General features: G+C 45.4%; 1 protein-coding gene across 1 annotated transcript in view; it reads right to left on the minus strand.

Moving 5' to 3' along the window:
- Window positions 1-13,960: 13,960 nt before the first annotated feature.
- ESRP1 (epithelial splicing regulatory protein 1) overlaps window positions 13,961-22,079 on the minus strand; it is a 45,252-nt gene continuing 37,133 nt past the window's right edge. The window contains exon 15 of the mRNA XM_063390998.1: window positions 13,961-15,208. The gene's annotated coding sequence lies outside the window, so the exon portion shown is untranslated. The remainder of the gene's footprint in view (window positions 15,209-22,079) is intronic.

Below are 22,079 nucleotides of genomic sequence, written 5' to 3' on the forward strand. Positions count from 1 at the left end.
TGAGACACTGGCACAGGTTGCCCAGAGAAGCTGTGGATGTCCCATCCCTGGAAGTGTTCAAGGCCAGGTTGCATGGAACTCTGAGCAACCACGTCTAGCAGAAGGTGTTCCTGCCCACAGTAGGGGGATTGGAACGAGATGATCTTTAAGGCCCATGCCAACCCAAATCATTACGTGATTCTATGAAATCTGCTTGGATATTTGGAAGTTACTGGAGAAAAAAATTAAAAAAGGAATAAAAGGACTGTAAGGAGATCAAAAGAACTATTTTAGGTAAAACAGAAAGGAACATGCGCAGTGGAATCAGGCTGTCATGGACATAATATTCTTAAAGAGAAGGAGGAAAGGTGTTTCTAAAGAAGCTAGATCTATCTGTCCCATTCTAAAGGGCTAATAAGTCTTGAGAAAAATGGATATGAAGTTTGTTGGATTTAAAATCTTTTACCAATCTCTCCCACAGGGAAAAATGGCAGAGATTAAATAAATGGTAGAGATTAAATATCATACTGAGTACCACAAGAGAATATCACAGTGCTCTGCAGGATTAGATTAAGGAGGAAAACTGTGGAATTTACAATGAGATGAGTAATACTGCCAAAAATTAAAGAAAAATAAAAAGTGAGCTGTGGTCGGGGAGCCAAAGAAGGAAATGTGACCACATCTATAACCACCATAGCTGCCCTGAGAGGTTTCTTACCTGAAGGTTGATCATGCTTCTGTGAGGAGCAAATCCAGGGCCTAAGTTGTGCTAACAGCATAGTTCAGATTCAAAACAAGGAGGAACTGTCATATCTCAGGTGGTGCCTGGTATTCATTTTTGTTTTTAAGTAACAGTCAACTTTTTCTAATGGCTTAATGTCAAAAGTAGGCTTGAAGGAAGAATTTCAATGAGGAAAGCTGGCAGTCCTGCCTGAGTTCCATTGATTCAGTGGAATTGGCTGCAGTCCTTGTGGGACAAGTACTCCCTTAATTTTAGACAAGTCTACTTCAAATATAATTAGACAGGAGGCTTTTTTTTTTCCCCTCTACATGCTGAGTGAGATGCATTACTTGTAATCATTATATACTAGTTTATTGATCGTGGCTTTTCAGTATTCACTGTAGATAGGCCTGTTTGAACAGAACTTTCAAGAGACATGTCTGGTTAACAAACAATTACCAACTGAAGGTATAGAAACAAGCACAGGGATTTTGTCATAAATGTGCAGGGTATATTGACAAAAGGTGTAAGAGCTTTTCTCTTGAATCTGGTATTTTTTAAGAGATGTTCCGAAAGTCCATTTAATGACATTTTAGGAGTGGTTCAATATATTGTTTTCATCTCTGCTCCCATATTTCAATATTTGAAAAGATTGAACCAATGGAAATTATTCTCAGGAAGTGCCTATATGGAAAACCTATGAGAGCCTACACAATGGATTACAGTGGCTCATTACTTATAATATAGGTTACCATCAAAATGTATTCCAGTTATTAGGAAAGCTGGAAGTGAGTCAATTATTTGAATAAACAAACAAAGTCTTGGTTGCCCCGAAGTTCAGTGCATCCCTGAGACGTCTGTAGGCTCCTTTCCCACGCCTCCTGTCTCATTCCTAAACTAGCAGAGGCTGTTGTGCAAGGCAACCTGGCAGCTCCTAATGAACAGGTAGCTCAGTGCATTCCTTGGAAGCAATTTCTGCACACTCTCCACTTCTGCACATTTGCTGCAGGTACGGGGATTCAACTGCACCTTGTGTGTATCAGAGGAGGAAGAAGAGGTTTTGAAGCTTAGGGAAAGGGAAGGATCAGCTTATCAGGCCAAAAGAAAGTTACTGTGGTCCCTCCAAAGGGCCCCTGTGTTCTGATTGCTTGGAGAAGCTGAAATACAGCAGTTTGGTGTGTCAGGCACTACAAGAAGGTGAGAAGACAGGAGAAGGTGCCAGCTTTTTGCTTTACCCAAAAGACTGGAGTGGGTTTTTCGTGTCTAAAAAAATATAAGAAACAGCGATAACTTCAGCAAAAAGAAGTAACTCAGCCTCACAATGGACAGCATAGTTCCCAGCCTTGTTAGGAAGCAGTATCCCTACATGCAAATTCTTAGGTAATTGAATGAGGATAAACAGAAACCATACATGAAAGAAACAAATCCCAAACACCCATTGGGACAAAGTATGCGTATTTCAATTCCTTAAGAGTGAAAGTCTGTATTTTCTAAAACAATTGATGTTTCCTGTTTCCATTAAGGTCTCAGACTGGGCATCCCAAACCATGGAAAGCTGCTGGCCAACAGGTTTATATTTACTCTGGGAATCAAAGTGAGATTCATGACACTGCTGCTTATTAAAGCTCTTGTTTTAATGTGCTTGGCTTTTGCAAGTTATGACACAGTAAATACATTGGTGTCACTTAGCAACCTCAGTTGTTTCTAAAGGAATGTCTTTTGTTCTTGGAAATCTATTATAAATACAGACTACAAAACAATTATTGGGGAATGTAAACTTGTCTTATTTGGATGGTGTTCTGGCCTTTCCCCATTCTGCATTTGAAGTGAGCACAGGAAATTAATTTACTTTGCACAAGCATGCTTCATTGACACTATTGTTATGAAGAGAAGCTCTGCATATTTAACAAATATGACAGAAGTTTCTGTAGAAAATAAAGGATGCGAGAAACGCCTGGAGAAAGAAAGGACTGGAAAGGACCTCCTAGTCACTGGGTTCACCCAGTTCAAAGCTGTCTTGCTGTTTTGTAAACAACACTATAAATACTTTAACACTGTGATGCAACACTGCATGGTCTCTATCATGAATTTATCAACCTGATTCATTTCTACACATACCAAAGTCTGAGATCATAGATCATGCAGCTCTAGCAAAAGGATTTGAAATGTAAACACCTGCATAAATGAAGTATTACTTATAATTTTCACATTTGACTGGGTTACAGGGCTTCCATAACAGATTAGAACACATGCATGATCCTGAACACATACAGGTAGTGGAATGACTAAGATTACACTGCATTGAAGATTTCAAAGGATGTAAGGGTTTTCTTTCTTTGCCTTTAATAAGCTTAAAGCTCAGAATTCACATCCAGTTGTCCATGTTGTCAGGATCAGCACAAAAGGTAAATATATAAAAATTATATTTATATAATTTATATTCTGAAATTAAAATGTATCCTCAGGAAACACAATAAAATTATGTCAAAATTTTATAGATAGACACATAATATGCTTAGTACTTGTTTATGAAACTCAGATTTTGTCCTCTGCTAGGAATATCTGAAAGACAAGTATTACTAAAAGTACCTTAAAGAGTGTTTTCTAAACATTTGAACAGATAAAGTGAGAGTGCAAGTGAACAATAATCATAAAGAGGGACAGATCACTCTTCTCAGCTGTAATGTCTTTCTAATAGAATGACGTAGATGACAAGTTGCTGTGAGAATTTTGGCAATCCCACTAGAGACGCAGACACTACACAGAAATGCATCCAGGAGAAAAAATTTACACCAATGGTCATTATCAAATTTCTGCTCAGAAAAATACTGTCAGAGTTCAGAAAAATTTTGTCAACAGTTTCGCAACTCTTTATACTTTTATTTTTAAAAGACCCTCCCCCTACCCTTAGTGTTCTATGCTTTGGGGCTTGGAGGATTTTTTAAATTGCAATTACTGTGGTAAACTGCTAAAGTAAAAGCAGTGCTGCAGAGCTCATCTCCAGTGGTAGAAGACCAAGTATGATAACCAGGCTGTGATTCTCCTAATTTAAAAGAGAATACAGTGAGTAAGCTTTAGCTTGGCCAAATTACCTGATAGTTACAACTGATGAGGCCTCAGCTTCCTTGGGGTCACCTGTCTGCCAACCCTGTCACTTATGCTCACACACTCTGCATCAGGCCACCTATGACAGCCCCTTTATTGCAAAACCCACTGTTGAAGTTCTCATTTCTATGGAGAGGCACTAGCAAACAGCTGCCTGTTCATGAACTGCTGAAGTGTTTGTGCCAGGAACATCCGATAATGGCTGCAGACAGGTTACATCTCCCCTAGCATGGATTGGGGTTTCATCCCAGAAAGGTCTCTGGGTGCTGACAGACTGAGATCCATTCCACAGATTTGATTATGATGCAAATTCATATTGAGCTCTCTTTGGAACACTTTTCCCACATAAACAAATCTTTGATGGAGAACTGCAGACACAGGATATACTGTCTTCTCCAGCACTTCAGCTCCTCTTTCATCATCCAGTGAAAAGAGCAGACAGTATCAAAGTAATGGCTGAGGTCCCCAATTCCTCTAGGAGGACATAATCTCAAACACCCTTCTCCTGAAGGTCCACAAATCTCATTTTGTTCAGCTGGTAAATCTATTAATCCTGATCAGCAGCATTAAGTGTAAACATTTGCAGTATGTTTAGTCCTAAACCCCTCAGCAGATACTCAGTCCATTGCCAACCAGTCATCTCTAAAACTTTGCATTTAAAAAGATCTGAGGACATCAGGATTCTGCTAATGACTGAGCTCTGAGCTGCCTGTCTGTGGCACTGATCTGCACGATCCTGCAAGCTTTTCCCAGCACTGCCGTTGGTTAGGGATGCAGTGAAGCACGATTTGCGATTATCATTCCCAGGCTCATGAAAGCCCCAGGTGTAGATGTAATCACAAGCAGCACTGAGCTTTTGCTGGTATAGCTTATTTTGCTTTTGTGGGAGAAGAAAAGGCTGGAATAAGCTGTACTGGTTTATTGCAGTTTTGCTTGTATAGAATACCAGATTACCTACTCAGAAGTGATCTGAATATAGATCTCCCTTGCAGCTGAAGAAGATCCATCCAGTGCATCTATGTAGGCCCGCTTCTATTGCTTTTGAATAGATAGTGCATAAATAAGGAATTAAGGTGAAAGTGTTCTCTTAAAAATATTTGGGGGCAGGTGGTGGGCAATGAAATATCACTTTTTCATCATCTGTAGAAAAATGTGATCTGAGTTTTAATTGACAGTTACCAAAAAGTGCTGAAAATAAGAAAGTATCAGTACCTTAAGTATGCACATGAATAAATACTATCAATTAGATAGCATGGTTTATGCCCAGCTCACATAAATCCAGGCAGGGGATGTAGCAATGGGCTTGGACACCTAGGCTGGAGTGATGAGCAGCATGTGCAGATAGCAAGCATGTTCACAAACACGGGCATTCATGCACACCGTCTCTTGCTCTGCACAGCAAGTGGAAGCAGCTCAGGAGAACATGAGGACAAAAGGACGAAAGCACATGAAAGGACATGCCCTCTCCTTGCCAGCCGCTTACTGATTAATCAAGGGCACAATGGTGAGAGCAGTTGCGTGTACGAGCAACTTACTTTACAAGCTGTTCCCAGCGGAGGCGACCGCATGCCCCGTCACGTGAATAAGCGTCCTCTGGACTATGTCCCCAGAGTTCCAACACCAGAAAGCCTTATTTAAGGCTCATCATAGAAGTTTTAGCACATGCTTGAATGATGCAAGTCTGTCACTGAATGATGCAGTGACAGAAACAAGGGAAGGAATGGGGCTGGGACATGAACAGACAGGGACAGAGCCTTGGTGCAGGTGATGAAGTAAACCGCAGGCTGAGAGAAATCCAGACAGAACACCTGCACAGAGTTGCTTCACTTCTGCTAGTTCTCGTGATGCGAAATAAGGCTCCTAAGTCATTTCTGTGTCAAGGAATTAAACCCCAAGCAATGCGCTGCCGGCTGTGGGCACACAGCGGCCATAGCAATGGGGGCACAGAGGCCGCCGAGAGCGAACCAAGCGGTCAGAGCCGGGCGCCGCGGTACGAGCGCGCCGCGGCGCCGGCACGGAACCTTGCGGGAGACTACGCGGGGCAATGGGGATGGCAGGGGCGATCCCGGGGGGCGGTGCGGGCCGGCCGCGCTCCGCTCCAGGCGCCAGCTCCGCTTCAGGCGCGGGGCTGCGGGAGAGCCGCACGCGCGCACCCGCCCGGCGCGCACGGGGACAGCGGCGCGCGCCCGCACCGGCGCCCCGCGGGCCGTTAACGGCGCGGCGGGAGCGGCACCGGCCCGGCCGTCACCGGGCGGTCACGGGGCGGTCGCGGGGCGGCCCCCGGGCGCCGCTCGCCCGCCGCGCTGCCCCCCATGCCCCCTCCAAGCGTTCGTCTCGAGGCGACGGGGCGGAGCGAGACCCTCGGCCGCGCCGCCCGCCCCGCCCCGTCCTGCCAATCACCGCGGCCCCGCCCCCGAGACCCGAGGTGCGGGGTTTGAAAGCGGGCCGGTCCACGCGGCGCGCAGACGGGGGGGGGAAGGGGAAGAAACGGGGAGCGTCGCCTTCGGTGGTCGCGGGGCGGCCTCGCCCGGCCGGCGGCGTCCGCCGGCGGAAGCCGCCCCCGCGCTGTTGGCCGAGCCCTCCCCGCGCGGGGCGCCGGCCCCGGGAGCGGCGGGTGAGCGGTTGGTCCGGAGGGCCGCCCCACTTCCCCCCCCGGCCGGCGCAGTGGGAGGCGCCCGGGCGCGCGCGTCACCCATTGTTTACAAACCAACGCCAGCGGGCCGAGCTCCAGCCGCGACCGCAGCGCCGGAGCCGCGTGTGCTCGCGCGCGCGCGGGGCGGCGGGCGGGCGGCGGCCCCGGTCCCGCTGCGGCGGCTGCGGCACGGCGGGGACCCGGCAGAGATGCCGTGCCGCCCGGGCGAGCGCTTCCTGCTGCTGGAGCGCCCGGTCGCCGTGGGACAGGCGGGCTCCAAGGAGGTGGACGCGCTGGTGGCCAAGCTGGGCGAGGTGCTGCAGCTGAGCGCCCAGCGGGCGCCGCCGCCGCCCCGCGCCCCCAAGCACCTGGGGCCGGGCAGCGCCCGCGACCGCGCCGCCCCCTACTCCCCGCGGTGCTGCAGCGGCGGCGGGGCCGGGGCCGGCCTGCTGGCGCCGCGGGGGCCGGCCCCGCCGCAAGCTCACTCGCAGCACGTTGAGCCTCCGCGTCCGGACCGGAGCGGCCAGCAGCGGGTGACCAAGCAGCTGTGCGGACGAGGCTGGCTGCGGAGCGCCGCCCGCCGGAGGAAGCAGCCTCCGCCGGGGCCGGGCGACGGGCCGGCGGAGGAGGAGGACCCGCACCGGCTCCTGCAGCAGCTCATCCTTTCCGGCAACCTCATCAAAGAAGCCGTCCGGCGGCTGCAGCTGGCGGCGGCGGCGGCGGCAGCAGCGGCATCCGCGGCCTCCAGCGGCAGCGCCTCGGCGGGGAGCGGCGGCGCGGACGGCGAGGCGGCGGCGGCGGTGGTGCAGCCCCTGCAGTAGCCGGCGGGGACGAGCGGCGGCGGTGACCGGGGCGAAGGAGCGCGGCCGCTGGCGGCGGTGGAGCCTCCGCCGGGCGGGCTGCGGGAGCGCGGTGCGGGCTCCGCCAGGCTGTAAGTGTATCCCGGCGGCGGGGCCCCGGGCCGGGGCCGGTTGGGGCGCGGAGGGTGCCCGAACCCCCCGCCCCAAGGTCACCGGCGGTGCAGACCCCGCGGAGCCGCAGCCGGCGAGGCCGCGCACGCCGCCCGCCCCGAGCTGTTGTTGTGCCCCCGTCCCTCCTCTGCTTCCCCGGGAGCTCCTCCTTCTCCTCCCCCCGCCGGGGCAGCCCGGCTGGGGCCGCGGACCCCCCCGCCGGTCCCCCGCTGCCGCGGAGCTCCTCGGTCTCCCAGGAGCCATTTGCAATAATCCTCGCTGACCCCGGCGGGAGGTGTTTTCTTTCCCCTCCCGGGCTGGTTTGGTTTTTTGTTGGGGGTTTATTTGTTGTTATTTTAACGTTTATTGTTATTATTTCTCGTTGTGACTGTATGAAGCAGTTTTAAAAAATGTGAATATCAAAGCTGTAAGGCAGCTGGACTTATAACAAATGAGTGAATGGAGCCTGAGATGCATTGTTCACATAAGGTAGCCGAAACAAGTTTTTTCTACCAAAAAGAAAAACCCTGAATCCACCCTTCCCCGACAAACTCAATGGCTCAAGTACAAGATGCAGCTGTTGATTTTAAATATATGCACTTCGTACCGGAGCGTTTGAAATGTGTTCCTGATTTGCAGGACTTACTGTCTTAATTAACCTGTCTGTATTGAATAAACGTGGTCTTGTTTTTATTTTTGGGTCTGTGTCTCATTGTTAAGGGGAAATGAATTCTGGTTCATAAGAACAAAACTGTGTAGGCACGTTCCCCCTTGATCTTCTTTCAGTTGTAAGATCTCCATTTTGCACGCAAAAAAAAAATCCCCACAACAATCCGCATAGTCTGATGCAGTGGGACACCGGTTATTAATGCACGGAGATGCAACTGAGCCCCTTTGTTTGCCAGCAGCGTTCATTTGTAAGCCGTGAGACGCCCCTTCGAGCAGCCGAGAATGTGGAATTTATAAGTCAAATTATTCTGAAACAAAAATTAGGTGTTTTGTACTGGGGAAGGAAGATGGCTTGTGTTGGTCACTTGTTCGGGTTGTTTTGGTTTTTTTTTTTCCTTTGAGGATAGAGTGGGGGAAAAAGACTCTGGAAGAGAGAGAAGAGGTCTAGGCAGCAATCAAAAAAATGTTTAAAAATCTGTAAACCAGAATTTTATAATGATGGTGGTCATTAAGTTCCAATACCTGTTTTGAATAGCTGCCTTTGTAAAATCCTATGTTGGGTTTTTAGGAGTCATTGAGCTTCAAGATCAGAACTGAACACATCAGACAGACTGGAGCTTAACAATCTCCCAACCCCCACTCAATTTGAGGTAAAAGCTTCTCCTTTGAAGAAGGTAGCAATCCCACATGAAAGAAAATGGAAGATGTTTGCCTTTGTCCAAGAGAGCAATTTGAGCAGCTACGTTTACTTGTGTGATTAGTTCTTTCATGAATACATTAAATCCACAAAATATTTTAGATTTCTTTCTCTGCCACAGCTGCTACTAGAAATTGATGCTGAGGGTTTTTAAGATGTCTCACTGAATTCCTCCTGCATTAGGACCAGTATTCGATGTTATTATTAGCTTTATCTTGACTAATTTATAAGTTGAATGCAGTTTTTCCACATCGAAGCATGTAAAATGCAAAAAAAGTAGTTCAGTGCATTTTAGAACCTCCTTAATTACTAACATCTGAAATCCTTTTTCTCATAACTTGCGCTGCTTTTGTGGCATTTTGCACAACTTGGAAAAGATTCAGATCTGCCATTAGTTCTTACTCTCTAATACAGTGATGTACTGTGTAGGCTATCCTTCAAATGAATTTTTATTTGCAATTTTCTTGTTTCTTTCTTTGGGAAAAAAAAAAAAAGTCCTGTAGCAGATACAAAGGATATAACCACTAGCCACAACTGAAGAACTAGTTATTCTTATATTTGTCCTTTAAATGCTCGGGGAGGTGGGTATTTGTTGTGCAGATGCTGAATTTGAACCCTGTGATGAGTAGTTTAATTACTAAAAAAGCTAGAGGAAACAAGCCAAAAGCTGGGCATGGCTGGTGGAACCTGGGTAGTTAACTGTGATTAAAAGTATATGGGAGGGGGTCAGCTGGAATTCTGAAAGCTGGCAAGTTTGACTTGAACTTTTTGGCACTGATAATTATGCATCGATTTTGCATCTCCTTTCCCTCCCCCCTTCCTCCTTCCCAAACCCGAGCCCCTGTATACTAATGAGAACAGCTAACTTTACAAGTGTCCTTTGTAGTCATTGAAAGCCTGGAGACATTCCTTTCAAGGATTTTACTAGAATAACACTTCTCAATAAAGTGGCAGTTGAAGTGAGGCGTAGAAAAGATGCTAATAAATTTCACTGTGACTGGCTGGTTTTTAAGCTTCCTAAATTACTTCTAAAATAGCTTTTACTTTCTCCTTTGTGCAAGGCTGGGAGATGTATATACATACAGGGTTATAGTAAGCTAAGTGTTAAGCAGAGTGTGATGATTCAGTAAAAGGAATTTTGGCCCTTGTTTCAGATAACTTGCTACTTACATCTTCCATATAAGTCATTGTCTTCTTCAAAATACAGAACATGTCACTCCTTCATAAGAGAACAGATCGAACATGGCTCATTTTGGGTTTGGAAGACACATTTTAAAAGATGTTGGAACAATTGAAGTATTGCCAGAAGGTTTCAGTTGATTCATTGCAAATTCAATTTTTCTTTGCCTTGTGCTACACTATGCAAGCATACAAACTGTGATATAAAAGTCATCATCTGCTTTGTTTCCCAAACAAAATAAAAAGTGTTGACCTGGGAAATAATAAGTTTTCTAAGTTTTATAGATCTGTGTTTCAAAAGTGGAGCTTCTTCAGTATACGAAGTCTGTGCCAGTCCTCAAATACCAGTTGTTGGTTTCTAGAGAAGCAAAATGGAAATACATTTGGCCTTCAAAATATGCTTAAACTTTCTTCATTCATAAGTGAAAATACAAGTTTACTTACTGGTTTAAATTTGGAATAAAATTGTGCTTTCATGATAGGTATTTAGCTAGGTTTTAGCTTTTTTTTTCCCCATACTGTGAAGAAAAAAGTTGTTCAAAACATAGAGATTTTTGCAGTGGGTGACATGAGCTGTAGGACCAAAAGTAAACCATTTACATTTTTGTAACAAGTAACATTTAAATGCATTGGGGAAGAAATTTAATTTCATTGTATCTACAGGAGGCTAGATGTTTTGAGGGTAAACTTGATTTTAAATAATGTTGTAAACAAGTGCACTGAAGGCTCACAACTGCATCTTTCAATGTGCCTCTCTGTGGTGTTCCACTAGCATGGCATTGGGCTGCCACAGATTTTTCATTCATAGTCTACATTGCTGCTTGGCTCCTCCTGAGTTTTCTCTATATGACAGGACAACTGCTTTCCTGACTGCCCAAAACTCAGCTTTGCATCCTAGTTACATCTTATTCTTTGTATTCCCGTGTTCCCTGAGCTCTTAGAAGTATCTCAATTTAGCCAGAAGTCTGGCAGGTAGAATGATTTTTGTCTGCTATTTCCCTCGTGTGACCCATCTCCCTTGTAGCTCACTATTGTGTATTGTACCAGCACATAGAATCTACTCTAAAAATTATGTTGGCATGGTACTTGGCATGATAAACATGATGGGAAAGTAGGGACTCCACCCTAAGTCCTTAAAATGAGGTTTTAAAGAAACCTTTAAAGCAAACAGCAAGCACATCTCATGGAAGGCATAAGGGAGAAGAAGGATTTGTGCTGGTTGATGCACAATTTAAGTTCTGGTCAGCTGGGGTCAGTCCCAGTGTTGGTGACTTCTCCTCCATCTCCACATAAAAAACATTTCTCATTCTCTCCTAGTCTCTGGCCCCATGATTTTCCTCTCTTCACCCCGCATTCTCTGCCTTAGCCAGGCCATTTTTTCAGCTTGTGGTTGAAGTATTTCACTTTTACATGACTTTTATCCATGTCATATTGCTCTTCCCAAATATTAAGTAGGTTTGTTCTCTTCAGCTGCTTTTTGGTGGGTGCTTTTGATGTGTTTGCTCACTTGACTTTCAAATATTGTTGCTCGGTCACTTCTTGGTTCCTACAATCTGGTTAACTCCATACAAACCTTGGAGTGTGAGTTGGAGGGCAAGTTATAAGTGTCCTTCAGTTTGCAGCATAGAGGAGAAATCCTAGCTGCAATGAAATGAACAGATGAAATTAACAGAAAAATTATTTTCAACTTCTGTGGGAATTTCTTCCTGGTTTTGTTTGTTTGTTGTTGTTTGGTTTGGTTTCTTGTTTTTGAAATTTTTTTTAGAAGTAGCTGGGAAATATCACTTCAAGTGGTACAATGACTACGTAAATGCCTTTGGGGGAACACAAAAATGACATCAGCAAACTCATTTCCTGAGTCAATGAGTTTGGTTCACTTTTCCAAAAATTATATTTTAGCTGTGTGACTAACCTCAGTCACCTTTGTCAAAGCTGCAGAAGTGCCATTATACAATTTCCTTGGCAAAAGGCAGCTGCTGGAAAAGAATTGGTGCCTGTAGAGGAAGGCTGCAGTGTGCCCAAGCTGCATTAGTAAACACTGTAAACTCCACAGCAGAGGAAGCTACAGGAAATCAGGCACCATAAATTCAGAGGCGTGCAGCATTAGCTGTTCCTTATGCAATATCCTGTATTTAAATTGTATTATTTTTGCTTCCCATTATATAATACGGTGGTGTCTGGTGGAGTAATGCAGCCAGCTAAGCATGCTCTTCATCACTGCAGGCATTAGGTAGGATATAAGCAATCAAAAGAAATTGTAAAAAACACTTTGTCTCTGTGTCTTCCTTGTAATTACCAACTTGGCAGGACTTCATTCATGAAGAGGTGCTAAGGATGTAAGCTCCTGAGTTATATGAAGAAGTATAATATGTTCAATTCCAACCCCAAGTACATATTTTATAGCAGCAACAATTTTAAAGCTAGGGGAAAAAGATCCTGCTGGAACTCTGAGCTTGGAAGCCAAGTGGTAAATTCAAGAATACATTGCTTCCATTTTCCTCCCATGTAGGTACTTCAGTCCTTATCCAAGGAACTTCACTCCTCTCTGGCACACTATGGGGCTTGTGTCATCAGCTGCCCCTCAGGAGATGATCTCTGATTGATTTTACAGTCCAGGGAAGTTGTAATCTTCCAGTCAATGGGATCACTTTCAGGAGCAGTGCTGACTTAAAAACATTTTTTGTTTGGTGGTAAGGGATGAAACAGCACTAGGATAAAAATGTTTTAATTAGAGGAAATGGATCCTGGCTGGCTTAATGGTAAATATTTACTGCTCCAAGCATTTTACCGTAAGAGATTGGGGCTTATTTTACCCACATCACAACAATTGTCCTAGTTTCAAGGCTTAAATCTACAGAAGCATGGGCTCACATTTAAAGTGCAAATTTGGGTTATTAGTGTTCTTAAATCCACATTGCAATGCCTTTTCTTGTTTACAAGACTAACTCAGTGTTCCAGAGGAAACCCCACAGGACTGAAGCAGGTGACTAAATGCATGTATGTACATCCCCAGCTTCTCCTGCAAAATGGAAGATGAGGGGGTACCTGATCCTGTCCTGTTGCCAGCAGTCACCAGGCTGCCTTGACAGCTGCTTTCCTCCAATGCCTCCAATGCAAACTTCCTCAGCTGCTGTCAGCTCTGACTTGAACTGTGGCTGGATTCTGGATCACAGGACACAGAAAACTTATTCCCATAAAAAAAGAAGTAAGTCAGCTCGGAGTATGCCAGACTGGTAGCAGGATGGAAATAAGAAACATAAATTTCCACATCTGCATTTGTATAGATCTGTTCTTCTGTTCTTCTCCCATCTTTTTTTTTTTCCTTTTTCTTTTTCCTTTTTCTTTTCCCTTTTAAGAGAAGCCACAGATGTCACGGATCTCTGGAAATCAAGCTGCCTACTTTTGCCAATCAGTAGGGGTTTAGAAGTGATCCATGGTCCCCATCCCTTGTTCACTTTTCCCCTTGTTTTCCTGGAGAGCCTTTCACAGCACATTTGGTTTGTGCAGATCCTGTTCTCCAATCTGCACTGAAACAAAGATGCTTTGGGGCTAAAGAGGAAACATGCTCAGCCTGGGTGCTGTGCATGTGCACACACAAACATGGATCAGATGTGACTTGCTGAAACAGTACTTATGTTCAGGGTCAAATGTGCAGATGCTTTATTGACACTAAGGATAAATATAGACTTATACAAAGGACATGTGCCATTAATAAGATTTAAAACTAATTTTTCAGGAAAAGAAATGTAGTAAAATCTATGAAGAATATAGTTGTGCTTTTTGTGTTGTTGTAAAAGTTAGGGCAAATGTGTTTTAGTGTAATATTGCCTATATCCTGCGTGTGTCTTGCCTTGATAACTGCTCCTGAAAAGGCCTTATCTTATCTTAGAAAAAGCAGATCAAACCCTACCAGAACTACCAAATTATTGTAGAAATAGAATTTCAAATGGATTTTGGTTTACCTGCTTCTTCCTAAACAAAACAAAGATCGTTATTGTAAGGTATATATCAATACTGAATGACTCTTTGAAGAATGTCTTCATGCCAGAGTGACTTAAGTTTGCAGCCAGCATAATACAGAGCTGCCTTATTATTGCAATGGCTTCAGCTTATCTTTTATTAAGTCTCAATTATTTTGGCTGCAGTAATTTTAAATATGGTTGCAGAGACACAGAAGTTGAAATTCTGTTATTCAGGACGCACTACTTTTAAGTTCACACACTTTAGAAAGTTTTAAATTAGCAAGGGGGAGTTAACTTGAATGGTAAAACTAAATAGAGTACTGATTTTCCACCAGTGATTTCAACTTCACAAGTTGTTCAGTTTATTTGAGCTCTCATGAACCAGCAGAGGAGATTAATAAATTGACATCAAATGTGATCTTTAGTAAGTGATAGTCATAGAATCACAGAATGGTTTGAGTGGGAAGGGGCCTTTAAGATCAACCAGTTGCAACTCTCCTGCCGTGGGCAGGGACGTTTTTCACTAGACCAGACTGCTCAAAGCCCATCAAACCTGGACTTGAATGCTTTTGGGGATGGGGCATCCACAGCTTTCCTGGGGAGCCTGTTCCAGTGCCTCACCCACCCTCACAGCAAAGAAAACGCCATTTCCCCTTGTCCTGTCATTACATGCCCTGGTCAAAAGTCCCCCTACAGCCTCCCTTAGTACTCCAGGTTTCAGGAGATCAGAGCAGTGGGGTAGAATCACCTCCCACATAAGTAAACCTTTAAAACTGTAGGGACTGTCACACTGGGTAAGACCTGAGCTCTGGGTAGCTCAGTATCTTGGATGCCAGTCAGTTGCTTCAGATCACCTGCTGTGTGGTAGAATTGCCCCCAGCAGCTCTTGTCCTGATGTCTGGCAGTTTGGCTCCTTCCTGCTTACAGTCCCTTCCATGCTGTTGGATTTTGGAGCTTTAGCCATGGTTACAGTTGATTTTCCTGATAGCTCTGCATGACGTTATGGATGTTCCAGTGCTTTCCAAGCCAGGAGAGCTGCCCTGATGTATGGCCTGTGTCTGCTCAGATTCAAAGCTGCGTTCTGTGGATGGTGGTGGGAGGGTGACCAACATGGTCAGGGAGCAAGGTTCTCCCTGTGAGAAGCAGAGGGGCTGCCCAGCCCATCAGACCCGACTGCCTTGACTTCTGTGTTTAAAGCTGAGGGCTGACAATCAAAGAGTAGGAATGGATGTTTCCCGTGGAAGCTGCCTCTGGAGAGGGATGTGGGACTGCAAGTCAGGCTCTACACGAAAAACTCCTCAGGACACATTGGAGCTGACCAGAAGAGAAAATGAAGATGAGAAAACACTGCACAGAGGTGAGATTTGAACCAACACAAAAATGGGAACAACTCTGGGGAAAAACACTTTTAGACACTCTAGATCAAAGGATCTACACTGAACCCAAAAGGGGACATAAGCTTCAATTCCCCTAACTCCTAGAGAAAGAGGTTACTGAAACTTTGACAGCAGATTATGGAGCCCCATCATGAGAGGAAAGACTGTTAGAGACCCATCTGGAGAACTGTAGGTAGAAACAAACTTCCTGATGGGAAAAAGCAGCTATATGGCAGAGAAAATTTAAGACAGGCTTGAATAGGTATCCCTGACTGCAAACAAAAGGGTGTGGAAATGTGGACACTGACTGTGGGCAGCACTGGCTGTTCCTTCTGTTCTGGTGTGCTGTTGGGCCTTGCTGGGGTTTTACCCTTTTCCTGTCACTGGTTGACTCTGGGGTTATGGGTTTGCAGGACAGATGGCAGGACAAAGTTTGGGGGCTTGCCCTGCATCAGTACTCCTCAACACCCCAGCACTTGAGACGTGAACCTTTTGTCTAATGCTCCCATTAGAAGTCTTGGTCTCTATGGGGAAGTGGGAGAAGTATAGCACTGCCCAGTGTGATTTCTGTAGTTGTGGCTATGAAAAACCTGTGTGGTTATTGACTCCTTGGTTGTTGCAAAATCGTTTTGAAAGCACTGGAGTTGTATTAGCTACACCTTCCTTTTCAATTTGCCTTTTTTTTTAATTTGTTTAAATTAGTTAGTTGCTACTGCACTTCTGCCCATATCACAGTGAACAAAATTAAGTATAAATAATATCTATTGGCTTGCTCCTCTTTTGACTATTCATTCAGCAACGGTGACAAAATGTTGGTACCAGAGACTTCAGCACTTAAGTTGTCATTTATAGCTCACAGCTGAAATTCATGCCCCTGGGTGTTCCTGGCATCAACAGCTTCCCTTGAATAACTGCTGTTACTCAGTTAACACTCACACTGTATTGGGTGATGTCTCTGGGGCACAGCAAAGCTGATTATATAATTTACCACATCCTTATGTCCTGGATAGAAGGATAAACCTCTTTCCCATGAAGAAGACAGCCAGATATTGGAACAGGTTGCCCAGAAGTTGTAGTGTCTCTCTTTGGTGGGTTTGATTAGACTGGAGAAAACACAGGGTAATATGGTCTGACTTCAGAGGTGTCCCTGCTTTGGACAGGTTTCTGGACTTGAGATCTCTTGAGAGATGCTTTTGACTCGAATTATCCTACAATCCCACAAAGCTGGCACATTTGTTCACAGCAAAATATTCTTTTCTAATGCAGTACATGGAATTCAACCAGGGTTTCCCTAAATCTCAACTAGGAATAAGGAATCCAGGCTATGTGACTGCAGTACTTAGCATTCATGCCATTTCAAGTCTTTTCCTGCCATAGGTTCATTCACTCTGACAACTACTCTCATTTAGGGTCCTATGCTTGAAAAGACCATTCTCCTCAGTTTTTTCTAGGTCTAGATTCTGGTATTTCTCCCTGAAATCTGTGAGGCTTCAAAAGCAATAGCATTCTTTCCCCAGGCACTGATTGCTCATCTAAGACAAGGAGGATGTCCACTGTTCAGCTGATATTGCTCAGGCAGACACATGCACTTTCTTCTCCAGCAGTAGAAAAGACAGACAAAAAGGACAGAAAGGATGGCAGATGTCATCTTTGTGGTTTGGGCATTCTTACTTTCCTCCATGGCTCACATCTGGATCATTTGGATCATACCTTTGGACTCAAGAGGAAACAAGCCACTGCAATGTTCATGTGTGCCCAAGGGCAAGGGTTATTCCTAAGAGGCCAAGAAAAAAGCCTTTTCCTGGATTTGAAGGACCCCAGTCCCCTCTATTCTTAGGACTGTGTTCATAGTGGCAGCTCTTGTCTCAGTAAACCCAGTGCCTTGGGACTTGACGAGAGCTGACACCACCCTCTGTATCAGGAAGCAGTTTCCTGTGTACCAGTGATTTCTCAGAAATTGTTCTAGGCCGGTGCCTGTGTGGGTGTTTCTGATCACCGTGCCTGGACAACAAAACCACTCCAATTCTGGTTGTTCAAAACAAAAATTGAATATGAGGTCAGGTTTCTCTTTGGTATATAATTAATAAATTCACATGCTTTGCTTCAGATAAACCTTGAGCCTGAGACCACCTTTCAGACTTTTCTGTGTGCCTGTACATCTCTGCTCCCCAGCATATACCTCCTGTTCTTCTTTTGGCAAGGGCATTAGGAAGTTCAGAAGAAAGCCCACATGGATGATCTTACCAGGGCATGGCCAGCCCAGGTAGTTCATCTGTCGGGATCTCCTGAAGCTCTCACTTTAATCTCCAACAGCATGGGCAAGTTGTTCAGTTTTTCTGAATGACAGCATCTCTGAATCTCACATGGAATATTGGTTGGTGACAGGGATGGGTTCTTCGAAGTTAAACTAAACTCCCCCAAGGTTTCAGTTACATAAGGCCAAATATTAAGAAAAAAGAGTGGGCGGGGGGGGATGTGTGGAATTTCCTATGGTGACAGAACAGACTGGCATTTCTTAGCAGAGTCAGACATCTGTAGCAGATGTGTGTATGCTCCCAGAGCAGAGTGTATATGGCCAACACTTCTCCAAGAGCCAACTCTGAGGAACTAACCATTCTTTCCCAATTAAATATCAAAAATGGGGAGTGATGGATGGTTTAATCTGGCCTGTTGCATAATTTCCTCTGGGGTAGACCATTCACATTTTTTTTCCAAATGTGTCTCTGCACAAGGGCTTCTCTTGATCCTTAATTCTTCTCCTCTCTCTTATCTGAAATGCCATTATTGTGTTGCTCTCTGTGGGAGGCGTGACCAGAGCCTCACATGGCAGTGCAGGCAGAAGCACTGCTGCCTGCTCTGAACCACCACAGTCCTCTCCCTTGTCTCCATCCCTGCCTTTCAGAAACTAGAAGAGCTTGTTTGGTTTTTTTAAACAAAACTGCTGAACTGTCTCCTGTAATACCCTATTATCCTATCCTGCTGCAATGCACTGCTTTTGATTTTTGCTTGGCTGGTTTGCTAGCAAACCCCTTTTACATGTATATGTACTGCTCTGGCGTGCCAAGAGGCGAGCAGAGATATGTCTATCCTGCTACGTGCTCGGCGAAAACAAACGAAACCTTTTATCACCAAACGAGATGTCATTATAGCCACCCTCTGGCCTGTCCCTCAGCAAAATGAGGCTTTAATAAAAAAGGCGAGCCTTCAGCCCGTCCTATTAGAGTCAGTGAGGAAGACTCGGTGGCAGTCGGCAGTGCGGGGCCCTCCCGCTGCCGAGGGGCTGCGGTGAGTCAGCAGCGGGGCCGGGCGGGCTCGGTGGGGATTCGCACCTCGCCGAGCCGGGCACCTCCTGCGCGGTTATCCTCGCACCTCCCCCGAGGGCCAAGGAGAGGGAGAGCGCTTACAAACTCCGTCTCTGAGTGTGGGGATTCAGGATCTGCGCCAGCGGCTCGTGTCAGCTGCGAGCCTCCGTTTTCCTGTGTGGTGGGCTCTGACAGGGCAGATGAGCGCTTCCCATTAGATACTCACAGACACCAAAAATAGACGCTCCATTACTGCAGCACGCTAGCTGACAGTAATGATAGGGCTCTGCTTACTAGTTCAGTTACATACTGGCAATCTGGCCTCTTTGCGTGCTTTATTTATCAGGCATTAATTGCAATTTCCACTTATCACCCCCAGTCTAAATCACTGTATCGTCTGTTGCAGCGGTCAGACATTTACTTATTTTTGCTTTTATTATTAGCATGAGAAAACTCAATTACAGGCGAGCAGGCATGCATACACAAACACACAGTAGTAGGTCTGTGCTGATGTTCTTAAAGATACACATCTGCTGATACTAAAAATAGCTCCTTGTCAGCAGCTTGGTAATTTTAGGCTCAATGAGAATTCATCCCCATGGTAACTGTACAGTTGTTGAATCATTTATTATTTGAGCTTCAAAATCACAACAGTGCCTGCAATTTTCATCCTCTGAACATTTTTAAGGACCTTTTGCAGTGTTGCAATACTCCTTGCTCCACACCATCAATATTTATCAAGTAAACAGCTGTAGTCCTTGAACTGACTACCTGCTTCTCCTTGGACGTAGTGGGATACTCGATAGCAGGATGACAGTTTAAAGAGTTTTCACTCTTGTGATAACAGCAGCCCCGTGGTGTGGCTGTTTGGCCAGGGATGGTACACACGAAACCCTGCAAATTCCCAACTGGCAAAACGAAACTTTAAAGTGTTCAACCTAAGCCTCGGTCTTTGTCTCGAGAGCCAGGAAACAAAATATCTCAGGTCTCTGTGTTGCAAGAGGTTTTGTAGATAAGAGGCTGTTAGTTTTTAACCTCTCAGATAGATGCTGTTGACCCCAAGCTGGTGGGGGGGACACACTGGCTGGCTTTGTGGAGATAAAAGCTGTTTGCACTTTCCCTCGCTTGCAGATAATGCTCATTAGCCATCCTGTGCTAAACCCAAGGAAGTCAGACCACTAGGCTAGCAAAGAGTAAGGTGAAACTCAGGTTCCCTGGGAGCAGGGCTTGCTCAGACTCTGCTGTCACTCCAGAGAGTGGGACCAGGGTTAGCTCTGCAGGGTGGGGCAGGATGTACAGACTGAACACTGTCAGGTTTGAAACAACAGAAATCACTCAACAGCAGAAACACTTCCATAGCACACAAATTGCAGTAAAATGGGGTGCCGGAGACTGATTTCATGATGGTCTAAATCACAGACACCAGCTCTCTCCCCAGCTGCACGCGTGACTTTTGTTGCACTGTTGCTTGGCCATTAGGTTTACTGGAGTGCACAGTGCAGAGAGAGCTGTTATGTTTTAGGTAGAAGAGGTTCAGTCCCTTTTAGTCTGACAAACTGGGATCTGAAAGGCTGACCCAGAAACACAGACACTATTCCCAGGTGCCAGCAGTTGTAACGTGATACACTTAACAGAGCCGATTCTCCTGGGTTAAAACATTGGAGCTATTACACACTGTCACGATTGATGCCGTATTTTTAGATCAAATGCACTTTAGTTGTGCGAGTCTTAAGAAGCTCTTGGACAAGGTAATCTGCAAGGCGCTTTGAAATTGCCTTTTGCCTTATTAGTTCAGTTGAGCTGAACACAACAAAATAAGAATGTGCAGGCGCCTTTTACAGCTGCTGTGCAGCTGCCTTCTACCTTAAGCAGCTTTCTGTAAATCTGTCAGTACCCAAAGTGTGTTGTGCATCACCCTGGCGGGATTTGTCAGGTGATCCTGGTGTGCACTGCAGGGAAAGCCAGCGTCTGCCATCAAGGAAAGCTCAGTTTTCCCTCCAGTGCAAAGGTATGATCACCACTGATGTCAGTTCAAGTCACCTACATGCCAAGAAACAATACAGTGGTTTTCTCACAGACAGGAGCAGGAGAAAGTGGCCCATCCACAAACCAGCCCCCGGCTCTGAGGTTATCTCCTGGAGAAGCAGTAGTTATTCTTTATTCTTTATTCTTTATTCTTTATTCTTTATTCTTTATTCTTTATTCTTTATTCTTTATTCTTTATTTATTCTTGCATCTGGTTCCTCAGCCTGCTCATTTAATTAAACCAAAATGTCCTTCCTTCCAGTTGGCTCAGCTGCTGTACATTTACCCCAGTGCACATACAGAGAGAGATTTGAAGACACTGCCTTTTTGTATTTCCACCTACCAGGCTCCATCTTCTCAGGCTGGGGAAGTGCTCTCTGTGGCCACAGCCTGAGCTGGTGGAGGCCATGCCAGGTCTCACTGTGCCACAGACATGTCAATAGCAGAATTACTTGCTTGTAGCAACAAAAAAGCTGGTCACAGCTCATAGATTTTATAATGAGTTGGGAGATGAAGAAAATCACCTGCACAATAGGCCAGAGGTGGAGTTTATTCTCAAACCCTTTGTGGCCAAGAGCTTGGTTTCAAGCAGTTTTCCCCACTTGCCACACTGCTGGGTGGGTGGTTTGATTCTGCCCAGCAGGGTGCTGCCCATGAAGATGGGGTGGCTGTGCCAGAGGCTCCCAGCTTTTCCCAAATATGTTTTCTTCTTTTTTCCTGACAAAGGATGATGATCTGATTAATGACCTCAAATATGCTGCTACTGTCCTGAGGTGTACAGCTAAGCACAGCACCCACTTTTACACTGTCACTATTTATTAATTTTTACCTCATTATACCTTTTTGATCCTGCTTGGGGAGCAGTGGGGGGAAGAACATCCACAGTGATGTTGTGTGATGCTCCAGCAGCACTGCAGACCAAGGGCCCCCACAGCCCATGAGCTCCCTGGGTGGTTGTAACCCAAGGGACCTGCACAGCCAGAAGCCTTCAGCAGGCACCAGCGAGGGTGTTCCTGAACCTGCAGAGCAGCTGCAATTGGTGACCACGCATGGAAAGGAGACCCAGCCTAGCTGAGACTTTGACTTCAGGTTTGGGTTTGAAACTTTGGGTAGTCTCCTTGAACATAGGATGCTTTTTAACCTGAAGTCAGAAAGAAATAATGAACATATCATGCCATTCCATACTATTTTTGCAGTTGCTGTCAGAAAAAGAATCAAGTGTTAAAGCTCGTGACTCAACTCTACCTTACCAGTTTTTCCCATCTGGTTGTAACTGTATTTCAGGGATGGCTCACAAGCTGTGGGGTGCTCTAGTAATGTCACTCTGTCACTTTGGGCTTACTTTGTGATAGCTTGTAAGTGACATTTTTTGCATGTAATATCCCTTCTAACTTCACCTGAAGGCAGACTTGCATAGGCTGAAACTTTTTTAATACATGGGCTGCTTTGTTCTGTATTTGGTCTGAATCTTGCACTCCAAGT

The sequence above is a fragment of the Prinia subflava genome, chromosome 1, assembly GCF_021018805.1.
Source record: "Prinia subflava isolate CZ2003 ecotype Zambia chromosome 1, Cam_Psub_1.2, whole genome shotgun sequence".
Lineage (NCBI taxonomy): Eukaryota > Metazoa > Chordata > Aves > Passeriformes > Cisticolidae > Prinia > Prinia subflava.